Source organism: Bos mutus, chromosome 4 (genome assembly GCF_027580195.1).
Source record: "Bos mutus isolate GX-2022 chromosome 4, NWIPB_WYAK_1.1, whole genome shotgun sequence".
In the NCBI taxonomy this organism is placed as follows: Eukaryota; Metazoa; Chordata; class Mammalia; order Artiodactyla; family Bovidae; genus Bos; species Bos mutus.
The window spans coordinates 73,018,738-73,033,379 of NC_091620.1; the positions used below are offsets into that span (position 1 = coordinate 73,018,738).

A 14,642-nucleotide genomic window follows, 5' to 3' on the forward strand; every position below is an offset into this window, starting at 1 on the left:
ATTATAATTCTTTGAGGGCATTATTTCAAATTCCAAAGCAATTCAGAGTTGCTTTTTAAGAAAGATAAATAAAAATTAATGGCACACACACAGATCGATTAGAGCCCTGAGGCCTGGTTCACGTTGGACAATGCCAGGCTATGTACACATCACCAGGTGTTACGCTTCAGGCTGCTGGCATTTTACATGCTTTGCCTTGTTTTTGCCCCATGTCTCACACAGTAAAGGCCAGTGCAAGGACAGGGGTGGGCCCTGAGCACCAAGTCACACAGAAGGACACACATCTCTCCTCTGTTCTTTTCCAGATCCATTCTGTCAGCTTTGACCTCACTGGCAGGATACTGTGGTCAAGGAAAGTATGAGACCTTAGCCTGAAAGGAAGCTGCAAGTAGTGTGCTCTGAGGAGGATCACACTGCCTTCACCGATGACACTGTGTCCCTGAGTGAGCAGAACTAGTGTCCTGCTAGTCCTTCACCTGCCTCCACAGCGAATTCCCTCCTCCACCTCCATCTCCTAGTGCTGTATCTGCTTACAGAGACAGGTCTTATTTAAAAACATGGCAGATGGCCATGAGGCACATGAAAAGATGTGAGAAATGCAAATCAAAACTACAATGAGGTATCACCTCACAGCAGTCAGAACAGCCATCACCAAACAATAAATGCTGGAGAGGGGATGGAGAGGAGGGAGACCTTCTAAACTGTTGCTGGGAATGTAAACTGCTAAGAGCCACTATGGAGACAATATGGAGGTTCCTTCAAAAACTAAAAATAGAGCTACCATATGATCCCACAATCCCACTCCTGGGCATATATCTGGAGCAAAACATGGTTTAAAAGGATACATGCACTCTTATGTTCACAGTGGTGCTGTTTACAGTAGGCAAGACTTGGAAGCAACCTGAACGTCTACTGACAGATAAAATGGATAAAGATAAAATGGATATGTATATGGTACATATACAATGGAATACTACTCAGCCATTAAAAGGAATGAAATAATGCCATCTGCAGCAACACAGAGGACCTGGAGATTATCATACTAAGTGAAATCAGACAGTGAAAGAGAAGTATCATATGATATCACTTACATGCAGAATCTTAAAAAAATGATACAAACAAATTTACAAAATAGAAACAGATTCACAGACTTAGAGAACAAACATGATTATCAGTGGGGGATGGGTGGGAGGAGGGTTAGACTGAGAGTTTGGGATTGACATGTACACATTGCTATATTTAAAAGAGACAGGACTTCCCAGGTGGTCCAGTGGTTAAGAATCCACCTGCCAATGCAGGGGATATATGTTCAATCCCTGGTCTGGGAAGATTCCACATGGTGTGAGCCAGCTAAGCCCATGCACTACTACTGAGCTGGATCTCTAGAGTCCATGAGTCGTAACTGAGCCCGTGCACCGCAACCACTGAAGCCCGTGTGCTCTAGAGCCTGAGCTCTGCAACAAGAGAAACCACTGCAATGAGAAGTCCGTGCACCACAGCTAGAGAGTAGCTTTTGCTTGCCACAATTGGAGAAAGTCCATGTGAAGCAAGGAAGATCCAGTGCAACCAAAAAACTAATTAATTTAAAAGTAAAATAAAATAGAAAACCAACAAGGGCCTACTATATAGCACAGGGAACTCTAGTCAATATCCTGTAATAACCCAAATGGGAAAAGAACTTGAAAAAGAATAGATACATGTATATATATAACTGAATCACTCTGCTGTACACCTGAAACACAACCTTGTTTTTTTAGGACCATCTTACTTAACACAACTGCTAAGTCACTTCAGTCGTGTCCGACTCTGTGCGACCCCATGGACGGCAGCCCACCAGGCTCCCCCGTCCCTGGGATTCTCCAGGCAACAACACTGGAGTGGGATGCCATTTCCTTCTCCAATGCATGAAAGTGAAAAGTGAAAGTGAAGTCGCTCAGTCATGTCTGACTCTCAGCGACCCCATGGACTGCAGCCTACCAGGCTCCTCCATCCGTGGGATTTTCCAGGCAAGAGTACTGGAGTGGGGTGCCATTGCCTTCTCCGACTTAACACAACATTTTCAATCAACTATACTCCACTATGAAAAAAAAAAAAAAGATGTGGCATTCCATGAACCCAGAGTAATGGCTATCCCATCCTTCTGACCCAGGGACACCTGATTCCTTCCCCTCTGACACCTCGCATCTTCTGCTTCCCATTTCACCCTTTCCTGACTTCTCTTGTCTGGTAGTTACCTGACTATGTCACTTCTTATTCATCACTGGTCTGAGAAAGTCTCCAGGGTGGAAGCTGGAGGCCTCTCCCCCGTCACTCTAAGTTCCCTCAGGCCCTTTCTCACTTCTTCAAAGGCAGGAAGGATTGTGTTGGCATTCAATGGGATGTGAGCATTTGGATGAAGCAATGTGATTCTTTAAAGCTGGAACATTCAGCACTAAAAACATCATTTCAAATGAAAAATTAAAAGCAACATTGAAGTCTTCAGCTGCTCAAACACAGAAGGGAAGAATGACAAGGAAGATGCCAGGGAATGTTCAGTACCCTGGCTTAACTGACCTTTGCCAGAAAGGGTGGGTCATAGGCTTCCTGGGCAGGAAACATACTCACCCCTGGAGCACAGATCCCACCATGGTTCTCAGCTTCCACAGGAGTGCATTCTCCCACCATGCAGTGTGTGTGTGTCTCTCTGTGTGTGTGTGGTGTGTGTATGTGTGTCCAGCCACAGACTGCTGTGCTCTGAGAAGGCCTCTGCTCTGCTGGTATTCTTTGGTGTAAATATAACCCCAGCTGCCAGCTGGGCTTTAGGCTCCTAAAGGCTAGGCTTGGGTTCTTTCTCAGGCAGCCTCTCTCACTCTGTCAAGCACAGCAGACCCCCACTGCAGGGGTGTGTCAGGGTTGCTGGTGACTGCAGTTTTATTTGCCTGGCAGGAAAGCTAGCTTCTTAAAGACACACTCTCAGATCTTTTCCAATCACAGGTACTGCTTCAAGGACATAGAATACAGAGCCTGGGCTCTGGAACACAGAGAGACGCCCTGATGTGTCCAACACCTCTTTTAAGGGATGCTACTTATGTCACATGGAATGTTGCTCTGGCAAAATTACAAACAGGAGAATGAGGCAGCGAATATTTAGGGGAGCAAAGGGATTTCTAACCAGAAAAAGCAGATCTAATGAATTGATACTTGCAGCAAAGGAGACATTTAAATAGAATTATTAAGCAATTAGCCAAATTTCCCTGGTGGCTCAAACGGTAAAGCGTCTGCCTGCAGTGCGGGAGACCGGGTTCGATCCCTGGGTTGGGAAGATCCCCTGGAGAAGGAAATGGCAACCCACTCCAGTATTCTTGCCTGGAGAATCCCATGGACAGAGGAGCCTGGTGGGCTACAGTCCACAGGGTCGCAAAGAGTCGGACACGACTGAGCGAGTTCACTTTCACTATAATTAGAATGGGAACTACATGATGATTTCGAAAGGAACCATTTGAAATAAGTCACTCTTTTGCCTTGGAGGGCTTTCATTCCATGCTGACCAGAAGGGCGTTATTTTAACAGAAGAGACAGAGGCAATCACATTTTTCTTGCCAATGGGACAAGCAATGCCATGAATCTCAGAGGAACAGTGATCCCATCAGACCATGGGACCACATCTGGAGGGCTGGAGTCCTTGGTGCAGGAAAGACAGCTGTGGCGTCATCATTCTACATGGGGTGAAATTTAGGGAAGAGTTCAACTGCAGTGACGTCTAAATTCTGCTCTGGATCCCACAACCCAGTGCTTGCCTCCCAAGGTATGATAGGTATTTCCAGGTATAAGTTTCAGGCTAAGTTTTAGTGGGTAGCCAATGTAAGAAAAGGTCAAAAGAATGGGTTCTATTGCTGGCTGAGGAGCTGATGCCAGAGTAATCTTTAGAGTATTTTGATGCTCTGTGCTGTGTCTTGGCTGCACAGATCTCAAGGGAAACCTCTTCTGGATCCCTCTGAACTCTAAGAATTATCCCATAGATGACAGGTATGATATTCCAATCATGGCTGAGGCAATGGGGCATACTTTATGTGCATCCTTCCATAAGAGTGGGAGAGGACTTCTTAGAGAAAAGGAATTGCGTTACCTCTACCAAAAGGCAGCAGTGGCTTGGTGGTTCCATGTCCATGTGTGGCCAGCATGCTTTTCTCTTTGCTGTAGAGGCAGACAGGCCTTGTATACCATCACTGCTCATATGCGGCACCTTTGTCCTGAGAACTCACTAAATATGTGTCACTGTCAGAGTGGAAGATCAACCAGCAGGCTGAGAGTCCACTCATTAAGCAATTTTAATATTTATAATACTCAAAACATAAAAGCAGACATAGTTTTTGTGTTTCTATTTGATTTACTCACACTTGAATGAATATCTGTCTCATTCACTGGAAACTTTACAGAAACCAGCCCAAATGTCCCTCTGAGTATTTCTTTTTTATCTGGGTGATTTACACTGAGTCCTTGGAGTTTGGGTTCTATAGTTTAATTTCCCACTTCCTAGGTAGTAGCAGATAATAGATGGAAGGCTGAATGTTGACTGATTTTTTTTTCCCCTTCAGATGCATCACCTCCTGACCCTTTGGTGCTCTGTGGTAGAGTGCAACAGTGAAAAGAACAGAAATGAAAGGGAGTCTTAGCATTTCAGCTGAGAGGCCTTTCATAGAAGATATATGAGATGATGCTGCAATTTATTGTGAGTATCAAAGAAATCAAGGCTGGATGTGACCTTGGTAATTAATTATCCAGTCCCCTGCTTCATTTTTCAGATGAGGAAACAAAAGCTCAGAGAGGACAAGTGAAAGCCAATTGGGAGAGTCAGGGTTAGAGGCAGAGCCCCTGACTAGTGATCTAGGACCACCCCACCCACCACACTGCTTCCCATTTGCAATAGAAAAGTACAAAGATATCCATCAGGGAATATAATAGGAATATTATGTCCAGCTTGCCTTCTGAGTTTGTAAAGATTTAACCTCTTCACAAGCAAGCTACGGAGAAGGCAATGGCACCCCGCTCCAGTACTCTTGCCTGGAAAATCCCATGGACGAAGGAGCCTGGTAGGCTGCAGTCCATGGGGTTGCGAGGAGTCAGACACGACTGAAGCGAGTTAGCAGCAGCATCAAGCAAGCTAAGGGCAAAGTTAGAAAACTGCTTTAACTCCTCCAACAAAATACAAATCAAAGGGTTTGTGTGGTCTGCCACTAGGTCACTGATCCCCAAATTTGGATAAACTATGGACTTCTTTAAAGGAAAATAATTCTATAGGACCTATGGTAAATTTTCTTAATCAGCACTTGAGAAACAGTTACATAAGAAAGCTGAAGTCTCATTCTTTGAATAAGATTTTCAATTGAGAAGTCTCACTGAAAAAAGACAAATTTTATCTTTATAATCGGTAAAATGAAAGCACAAAAACTAAACGTCCTTATTAAACTCCAAGACCCCCATCTCTCTGCAAGCATACGTGCCCGAAATCTGATTTGAGAAATCCTGTCCTAGCTTAGAACTTATCACTGCTCTCCTGTCTGGCCCGTGAATAAGCTTCTGTTTACATCCCTCCCATCTTTGTTCCTTTGGTAGCTACTTCGTTTGTACAGAATGATTTTTTTTTTTCTGGTTCACATTTTTGCAATGGAGCCTGTGTGTCCTGTATTCCTGTTTTCTCTCCACTCTATCTCTCTCTTTCTGAAACCAGGGTCATTTTCTGATTTTTCTAATATTTGATTTAGATGAAAATTCAGCATGTTCTATTTTTGTGGCATGGAATTTTTAATGGAAATGCTGGTTTTCTAAGGTGAAACAGATGCAGGTTTCGAATCTGCCATCTAGGAAGCATCAGTCTCTGTCTGGATTTCAGCAATGAAGTTGCATTGGTTAAAATGCATTTAAACACCTCAGCTGGCCTTGTACAGTTCCTTGTTTTACAACCTTACCAATTTAACATTGCCATCCTGTCCTCCCTCTGGGGTGACAGGTGGCTAAAAACACATTTAGATTTTCCTCTGAGGGGGAATTTCTCTCTCCTTGACAATCTTTCTATGCTCCATGTCTCATAGACAACTCGGAATTTGCCAGGGAGCTCCCCTTGGGAATGCCTCTTTGCTTTCTATCTCCATTTGTCTATCCTGGGTCAGAAATTTCTTTTTTTGTTAAGAATTCATTTCCCAGTGGAAATGTAAGCATGGTAGAGTTTCTTCTAGGTTTTTACAGTATCGTTTTTGCTTTGGATTTTATAGAAATGGAATGGGTCCTAGCTCTACATTATTTTGGCTTAAAAAAAATGGAAGGATGTTTCTTTATACTGTACTTGTACATTCCAATATGGACTGCAAGGAGATCAAACCAGTCAATCCTAAAGGAAATCAGCCCTGAGTATTCATCAGAAGGACTGATGCTGGAGCTCCAATACTTCAGCCACCTGATGTGAAGAGCCAATTCATTGGAAAAGACTCTGTAGCTGGGAAAGATTGAAGGCAAAAGGAGAAGGGAGAGGGTGAGATGGTTAGACAGCAGCACCAACTCAGAGAACTTGAACTTGAGCAAACTCTGGGAGATAGTGGAGGACAGGGAAGCCTGGCATGCTGTAGTCCATGGGGTCGCAAAGAGTCAGACACGACTTAGTGGCTGAACAACAACAAATTGCTAGATACAGGATGCTATTTATATTTAACTTAATTAAAATAAAAAACAATTAAAAAATTTAGTTCCTCAGTCTCACTAGCTACATTCCAAATGCTCAGAGGCCACATGTGTCTAGTCTAGGATACTGTACTGGACAGAGCAGATAGAGAACATTTCTATTATTGTTCTATGGGGCAGTCCTGCTCTACACTTCTTAAGCTCTCATAAAACTTTAATGTAAGCTGTGTATTATTTGATAGAAGTCTAATTCTGAAAAAGACACAATGAAACATAAGTATGTAACTCCATCTTCCGTGAAAACCCACCTGTAAAAGTGTTGAGGATAATTATTTATTTTTAATAAGCGGTACAGTAGAAGTCTGGATGTCTTTATGTTCAAGTCAGCCACATAAAGCCTCATCATTTAATTTAAATTCTAAGAAGATCAGCCTTTATTTAAATGAAAAGATAGAACTGACTTTCTCTAAACGGAGATGTGTGTGTGCAGAGGTGGGGATGGTGGAAGTGTTTGGTGAAACATATCAGAAACACCTGGAAACTTGTATCAACTTAGACCCTCTCCTACCCATCTAGGATGAGGATTTGTTGGGGGAGAGGAGGTGCTGCACTTGGAACTTCTGTAGTTTTAAAAAATTCATCAAGTGGTTCTCATGTGTCTCCTCATTCCATCCTTCTAGTTGGGAACCACTGCTCCCCAAAATGGTTAAACTAGTTGGGGAGACATGCCTAATCAGAGAATATCAAGGAAAATTTATTAAGTCAAGTATATAAGTCTTTATATAGGTTGTATTAGAGTTCTCTAGAAAAGCCAAACCAATGGGAGATAGATACACGGTGTAACTGATGATAAGAACTGATTCATGTAATTATGAAGGCTGAGGAGTCCCATGATCTGCTGTCTGCAGCCTGGAGAACCAGGAAACCCAGTGGCGTAATTTCGTCCAAGTCCAAACGCCTGAGAACCAGGGGAGCTGATGGTGTTAAGTCCCAGTCTAGGTCTGAAGGCTGAGAACCAGGCGTGCTAATGGTGCAGGAAGAGATGGACATTCCATCTAAAGCCAAGAGAGCAAATCTGTCCTTCCTGCAACTTTGTGTTCTATTCAGACTCTCAGCAGATTGGATGATGCCCACTCACATTGGTGAGGGTAATCTTTTTTTACTCAGTCTACTCTGTTCTGGAAATATCCTCACAGACATACTCAAAAATGATGTCTTACCAGCAATCTGGGCATCTCTTAGCCCAGTGAAGTTGATTATAAAATTAATGATCATATGGGTGGCTCCAGTTATAGGGACAGTCTCATGGACAATTCTGCATAACATAAGTAGAGTGAGTAAAGCTTTCTGGTGAGCAAGGTTACAGTGCTTCTACAAAGCAGCGTGAGTGATGACTGAAGGGAAGTCAGCAGAGCATTAAACATTTATTCATCCAACAATCACCTATTGAGCATCTAATAATATCTGTCAAACATCTTGACATGTATTGTGAATATGATTAAGTAATAAACAAGGGATGATGCTGCAGTGTGGCAGCTAAATTTTTGCATAGGTTTTGGAGTCAGTGTGATTTAAATCTGGTATGCTCTAGCCATGATCTCAGGTAAATTAATTAACTTTTCCAAGGTTCAGTTTCTTGCATTAAATTGGAGATAATAATAGTGTTTACAAATGGGGTTATTATGAGAATTGAATAATATACATTACATAGTCAACATTAAAGAATATATAGTTTAGTAAGGAAGATAAACTCACTTGATCTGTACACTTCAGGGCAGAGATGCCTGGTTCAACTGATATGAAATGGTGCTAAAGAAGACAAAGGTATAGGTTTAATCCCTGTGTGGGCCAATCAGCTGTATGGCAGACCAGATGTCCCTGCCTTTAGTCTTACCATCTCACAAATGTGGGCCTCTGGAAATCAAGATGATGGTATATGGACAGTTATATGTGAGAGCTGAGAATGATCCAAGATGGAGTCAGTTCAAGTTCCTTCAGAGATGAGCAGACTAAGGTTCAGAGTCAGAGTATTTTGTCAAACTTTAAACATAATCCCTTGGTATTCCTGATTCCCTGTCCAGTGTTCATCGTATATATATTGATAGTTCCCAAAAGGAAGAGAAATCTTTATCACCATGAAATATTAGGAAAGATGCTTATCTTACTATCACTGGGTTGTGGGTTTTTTCCCAAACACTTTGCATTAGCTCCAGAACCCAGACACCACACTGAGTACAATTTTGATTTGTCCTCAGAAGTACACTGACATTCTATGAGATATCACTCCTAGGAGGGTCTCTATGCAGACTCACAATCTATGATGGCCAAGTGTTCTTGGGATCCAGTTTGGGGTACATTCCAAATGTCAACCTGGTTCATCACTGGTCAGCAGGAGTAAACCTTCAGTTCTTTCCAGAATACTGGAATAAGTGTGACTGCACACTGAACTAATGAAAAACAAGGTGCAGGAAGGCAGAATCTGATTTCATGTTCACTATAGCCCTGATACTAGCTTTCTTGTTTTTAATTCTCAAGGTAGATAGTCAACTTCCTGCTTCCAGTCAGTCAGTTCAGTCGCTCAATCGTGTCCGACTCTTTGCCACCCCATGGACTGCAGCATGCCAGGCCTCCCTGTCCATCACCAACTCCCAGAGCTTGCTCAAACTCATGTCCATCGAGTCGGTGATTCCATCCAACCATCTCATCCTCTGTCGTCCCCTTCTCCTCCTGCCTTCAATCTTTCCCAGCATTAGGGTCTTTTCCAGTGAGTCAGTTCTTCGCATCAGGTGGCCAAAGTATTGGAGTTTCAGTTTCAGCAACAGTCCTTCCAATGAATATTCAGGACTGATTTCCTTTAGAATTGACCAGTTTGATCTCCTTGCAGTCCAAGGGACTCAAGAGTCTTCTCCAACACCACAGTTCAAAACTTGCTTTCATTTTGTCACCTCCTAAAAGCATAAATAATGAAAGAACCATCGGCTTTTCAGAATGTGGTAGCCTCTTGGTCTGCTGAGTACTTCTTCCTGTGTGACTGTAGGGGATATCCTCTTTCAAAGACAAGAATGATTTCAGCGAAGAGGGCCAGCCATGCACAGTGACAGTAAAGAGAGGCATAAGACAGCCAGGATGTATCTTTAAAAATTTAAGTCAGATTATGCCACTCCCAGTTTACAGTCACTCAATGGCTCCCATCATACCTGGAATAAAATCCAAACTCCTTTCCCTGGCTTATGAAACCTTTGGAGCTGGCCCTTGCTTACCTTCCAGCTTCATTTCACATCATTCTCCCTCTCACAAAGTACTGTCCAAGCTGACCTTCTTTCTGCTTCTCATTCCCATCTTTGGATCTTTGACCTTGTTCCTCTCACTGCCTTGAAGTCTTTCTCGTGACTGCTGTTGGGTCTCTTCAGATTTTGACTTAAATGTCACATCCTCAAAGGCTCTTCCTGAACAACCAACCCAGGGGAGCTGCTTGGTTACTGTCTACCATACTGTGTGTATGCAGTCATTGAGTTGTGTCTGACTCTGCAGCCCTTTGGACTGCCAGTTTCCTCTGCCCATGGAATGGAATTTTCCAGGTAAGAAAACTGGAGTCAGTTGCCAATCCACATCTCTTGTGTCTCCTGCATTGGCAGGCAGATCCTTTACCACTTATTACCTAGTTTAAAAGACAGTCAGGGTGTACCTTTAAAAGTTTAAGTCAGATTATATCACTCCCAGTTTACAGTCATCAAATAGCTCCCATTCCCTGGAAAAGGAAATGGCAACCCACTCCAGTATTCTTGCCTGGAAAATCCCATGGACAGAGGAGCCTGGCAGGCCATAGTCCATGGGGTCGCAAAGAGTTGGACACACAAAATAGCTCCCATCACAGCTCGTTCAAAATTGGGAAAGGAATATGTCGAGGCTGTATATTGTCACCCTACATATTTAACTTATATGCAGAGTACATCATGTGAAATGCTGGGCTGGATGAATCACAAGCTGGAATCAAGATTGCGGGGAGAAATATCAATAATCTCAGATATGCAGATGACACCACCCTTATGGCAGAAAGCAAAGAGGAACTAGAGAGCCTCTTGAGGAAGGTTAAAGAGGAGAGTGAAAAAGATGGCTTAAAATTCAACATTCAAAAAACAAAGATTATGGCAACCAGTCCCATCACTTTATGGCAAATAGATGGGGAAACAATGGAAACAGTGTCAGACTTAAATTTCTTGGGCTCCAAAATCACTGCAGATGGTGACTGCAGCTGTGAAATTAAAAGACACTTGCTCTTTGGAAGAAAAACTCTAACAAACCTAGACAGCATATTAAAAAGCAGAGACATTGCTTGGCGAACAAAGGTCTGTATAGTCAAAGCTATGGTTTTTCCAGTAGTCATGTACAAATGTGAGAGCTGGACAATAAAAAAGGCTGAGCACTGAAGAACTGATGCCTTCAAACTGTGGTACTGGAAAAGACTCTTAAGAGTCCTTTGGACAGCAAGGAGATCAAACCAGTCAATCCTAAAGGAAGTCAGTTCTGAATATTCACCAGAAGGACTGATGCTGAAGTTAAATCTCCAATACTTTGGCCATCTAAAGTGAAGAGCTGATTCATTGGAAAAGACCCTGATGCTGGGAAAGACTGAAGGCAGGACGAGAAGGGGATGACAGAGGACGAGATGGTTGGATGGCATCACTGACTTGATGGACATGAGTTTGAGCAAGCTCCGGGAAATAGTGAAGCACAGGGAAGCCTGGTGCGCTGCAGTCCACGGGGTTGCAGAGAGTCAGACATGACTCAACAACAAAAACAACCTAGTTTAAATTCTCTGTGTAGCACATTTCACTCTGACATCTTCTTGCTTCTTAATTAAGTCTGTCTCTCTCCGGTAGAAAACAAACTCTAAGAGAAGTGGGATTTTTGTCTACCTTGTTCGCTACTTTATCTCCATCTTCTAGAATTGTGCTAATACATAGTAGGTGCTCAATAGGTGTTTACTGACTGAAATGAACGGGTGAACAGTGACGACTGTTTGAGGATCATAGCTCATCTCAGCTTGCTTGTTGGTGCTATTTGTGCCTACCATGAATTTCCTAGGCTGTGGATATTGGCTGCCTAGATGCAAAGTGTGAAGCACCCTGAAGAGCAAATCTAAAGCTCACTCTTACCAGCAAAACACACAGCAAATGTTGGTTGACTGAATAATACTCAATGAGTGCTTACTCTGTATCTGATAATAGGGTCTTTATGAGCACTCATTCATTTCATCACAATAAATCAATCAGATAGGCACTATTCTCATTTCCATTATAAAACGAGGATCAGTAAACTGAAGTCCTTACAGTTAAATATATCACCCATGGCCACACAGATAGTAAATGGAAAGGTCAAGATTTGAACCCAGGGCATCTGACTCCAGAGACAACACTGCTTAACTGTTACAGAAAATTCACAGAGAACACACAAAAGTGAAAAGAATGCAAGGGATGAATAAATGGCAAAAAGGAAATGCCAGAGAATTCAACTTATACTTGTTTAATGCATATAAATCTGGTTGATAACTGTCTTCTACCTGCATCAAAATAAAAACTATCCCTACCTCTCCAAGGCTACGATGACCGTTAGTGGTTTGGGAACATCTGGTGAGATGTACAAACATCTCAGCAGTATGGAGATCTGTTAAAAGAATTCACTGGGCAAGATCCACCCAAACCATCATGTAACTGAGGCTGCCTTCTCACCATCCAGACCTGAGTAGGTCATGCTGAATGGATTGTGCACATGCATGTTGATTAACTAATCATTGTTACATTGGGAGCCTGTCAGCTAGCTTTTGGCCCTGTCTTCCTTCTGTCCCCTTTCTTCATGCAAGAGTTTGTCTCTACTGGACAATGGCAACTGCCACATCTTTCTGTCACCTGGACTTGCCATCTTGATCCCTCCTGCCCAGCCAGACCCCACTGATATCTACTAGGCCCAGACATGTAATTTTAGGAAGCAAATGATGCTACAAAATATTTAAGGTCAAATAACAAAAGCACTGGAGTTCTCCAAGGGCATCCGGGAGATACAGGAGAGAAAGAGAATGAGAGAGAGATGAGGATTCAGAAGGAGTTTGTGGTTCAGCCCAGAGTGAATCCAGAGACAGGAAAGTCCTCCTGAGGATTTAGTTATTCTCACCATCTGGTCTGACCTTTGCATCAAGTAGAAATACTGAACACAAAGCTCCTAAGACAAGGTGGTGAGCTATGACAGGGAAAGAGCTTTTCGACGTAGATGAAAAGTATTCTAAGTGAGAAATGACAGAGTAAAAGAAATGCTTTAGGACTCAATTTGCTGGGTTAAATATGCTTTACAGAAGTATTACTCTGTGACACATTTGGACAGAATGAACATTGGTTATGAAGAAAATTATTCTCTCCTCAGATATATGTACTCAAGCCCTATGAATTAGAGTCATTGAGTAGCTGGGAGCAAAATTTGGTCCTTTGCAGCTATCTGGTTTTTTTTTTTTGTTGTTGTTGTTCAGTAGAGAGTGCAACACTATGGGCACTAATAGCATCCCGTAGGATGATGGACAGTGCAACCAATTTTAGATTTTCCATCATGAAAGGCCTAGGACAGTTTACTGCTGCAGTTAAACTCACAAATGTTCACGTTTATCTTCTGTGCCAAGCTCTTTAACTGGAGCGGAAAATAACAAAGGACAATGCTGATTTCTGTAAGTTTCATTCCATTTCAAAGTTTTCTCACTGTTCCAGCTTGGTTTTCATTAATATATACTGAAATTGCAAAAGAAAGGAAAATAGGAAGAGAGAAGGGACTGGAAAAACTTACATAGAACACACACCATTAGTCCCTAAATAGCTGGAGGGCTGATCAAGTAGAGGGACTGAGACTATTTACTGTATGACAGGCATTTCCTTGTGCCATCTTAGTCCATTTCCATGACATCTATGAAGGCAAGTATTATTAATCCTCCATTTATAGATGAGGATAGTAAGTCCAAATATAGTCTCTTACCCAGAATGACCTAATTAGTAAGCAGTCGTGCAGGGTCAGTGGGTAGTGATTCAAATTCAGGGCTGGCTGCTCTTAAGACTACACTCTATCAAGCAGCCCCCATCACCCTCCCCCCGCCCAATGCCCCATGTGTTGCACAGCATTCCAAAGCACCTTTTTTCTTATGAATTAAGCAGTGGCACCCCACTCCAGTACTTTTGCCTGGAAAATCCCATGGACGGAGGAGCCTGGTAGGCTGCAGTCCATGGGGTCGCTAGAGTCGGACACGACTGAGCGACTTCACTTTGACTTTTCACTTTCATGCATTGGAGAAGGAAATGGCAACCCACTCCAGTGTTCTTGCCTGGAGAATCCCAGGGACAGGGAAGCCTGGTGGGCTGCCGTCTATGGGGTTGCACAGAGTCGGACACAACTGAAGCGACTTAGCAGCAAGGTGGTCTATGAGACTTGACATCACTAAACTTCACAATTGTTTTGTGAGCAGGAAAATCCCCGCTGCATCTGCTTTTTTTTCAGTGAGGAAATTGTGCTGAAGGGAGGCTCTCAGAGAATCTGGGAATCTGGCTGGGGTGTCTGGTAGGTTTGGTGTAGGCAGGCACTCGTGGGGACTGCATGGGAGAAGGTGACAAGGGCCTCCTGGAGGAGAGGGGCCACAGGTCACTCTCCTGTATGACAGTGCTTTAGCCCTGATTTTCCCTGATACAGGATGCGGTTACTCATAGGGCAACATACACCTACCTCCAGGCTCTAATATTTGCTTTATGGTTCGAAAATTCTGATTTTTCTTTCAAAAGAAACAAGCTCAGTTTTTCTCAAGGAAAAATTTTTGATACATTCTTGCCAAAGTTCTTTTTACATATCCATAGATGGAACCACCCGAATTGGGAGGGAAAAACCAGAAAGCCTGCACCTTCACCAAAACTCTCTCTGCTTAGGTAGATACTGGAATGCTGTCCTGCCATAGGAAGTGGCTGTGACAG

The 14,642-nt window shown here is 42.9% G+C and overlaps 1 protein-coding gene across 3 annotated transcripts in view; it reads right to left on the minus strand.

Annotated features, from left to right (window-relative positions):
• The window catches only part of LHFPL3 (LHFPL tetraspan subfamily member 3), a 657,269-nt gene that overhangs the window by 104,074 nt on the left and 538,553 nt on the right, over positions 1-14,642 (minus strand). The window lies entirely within an intron of this gene.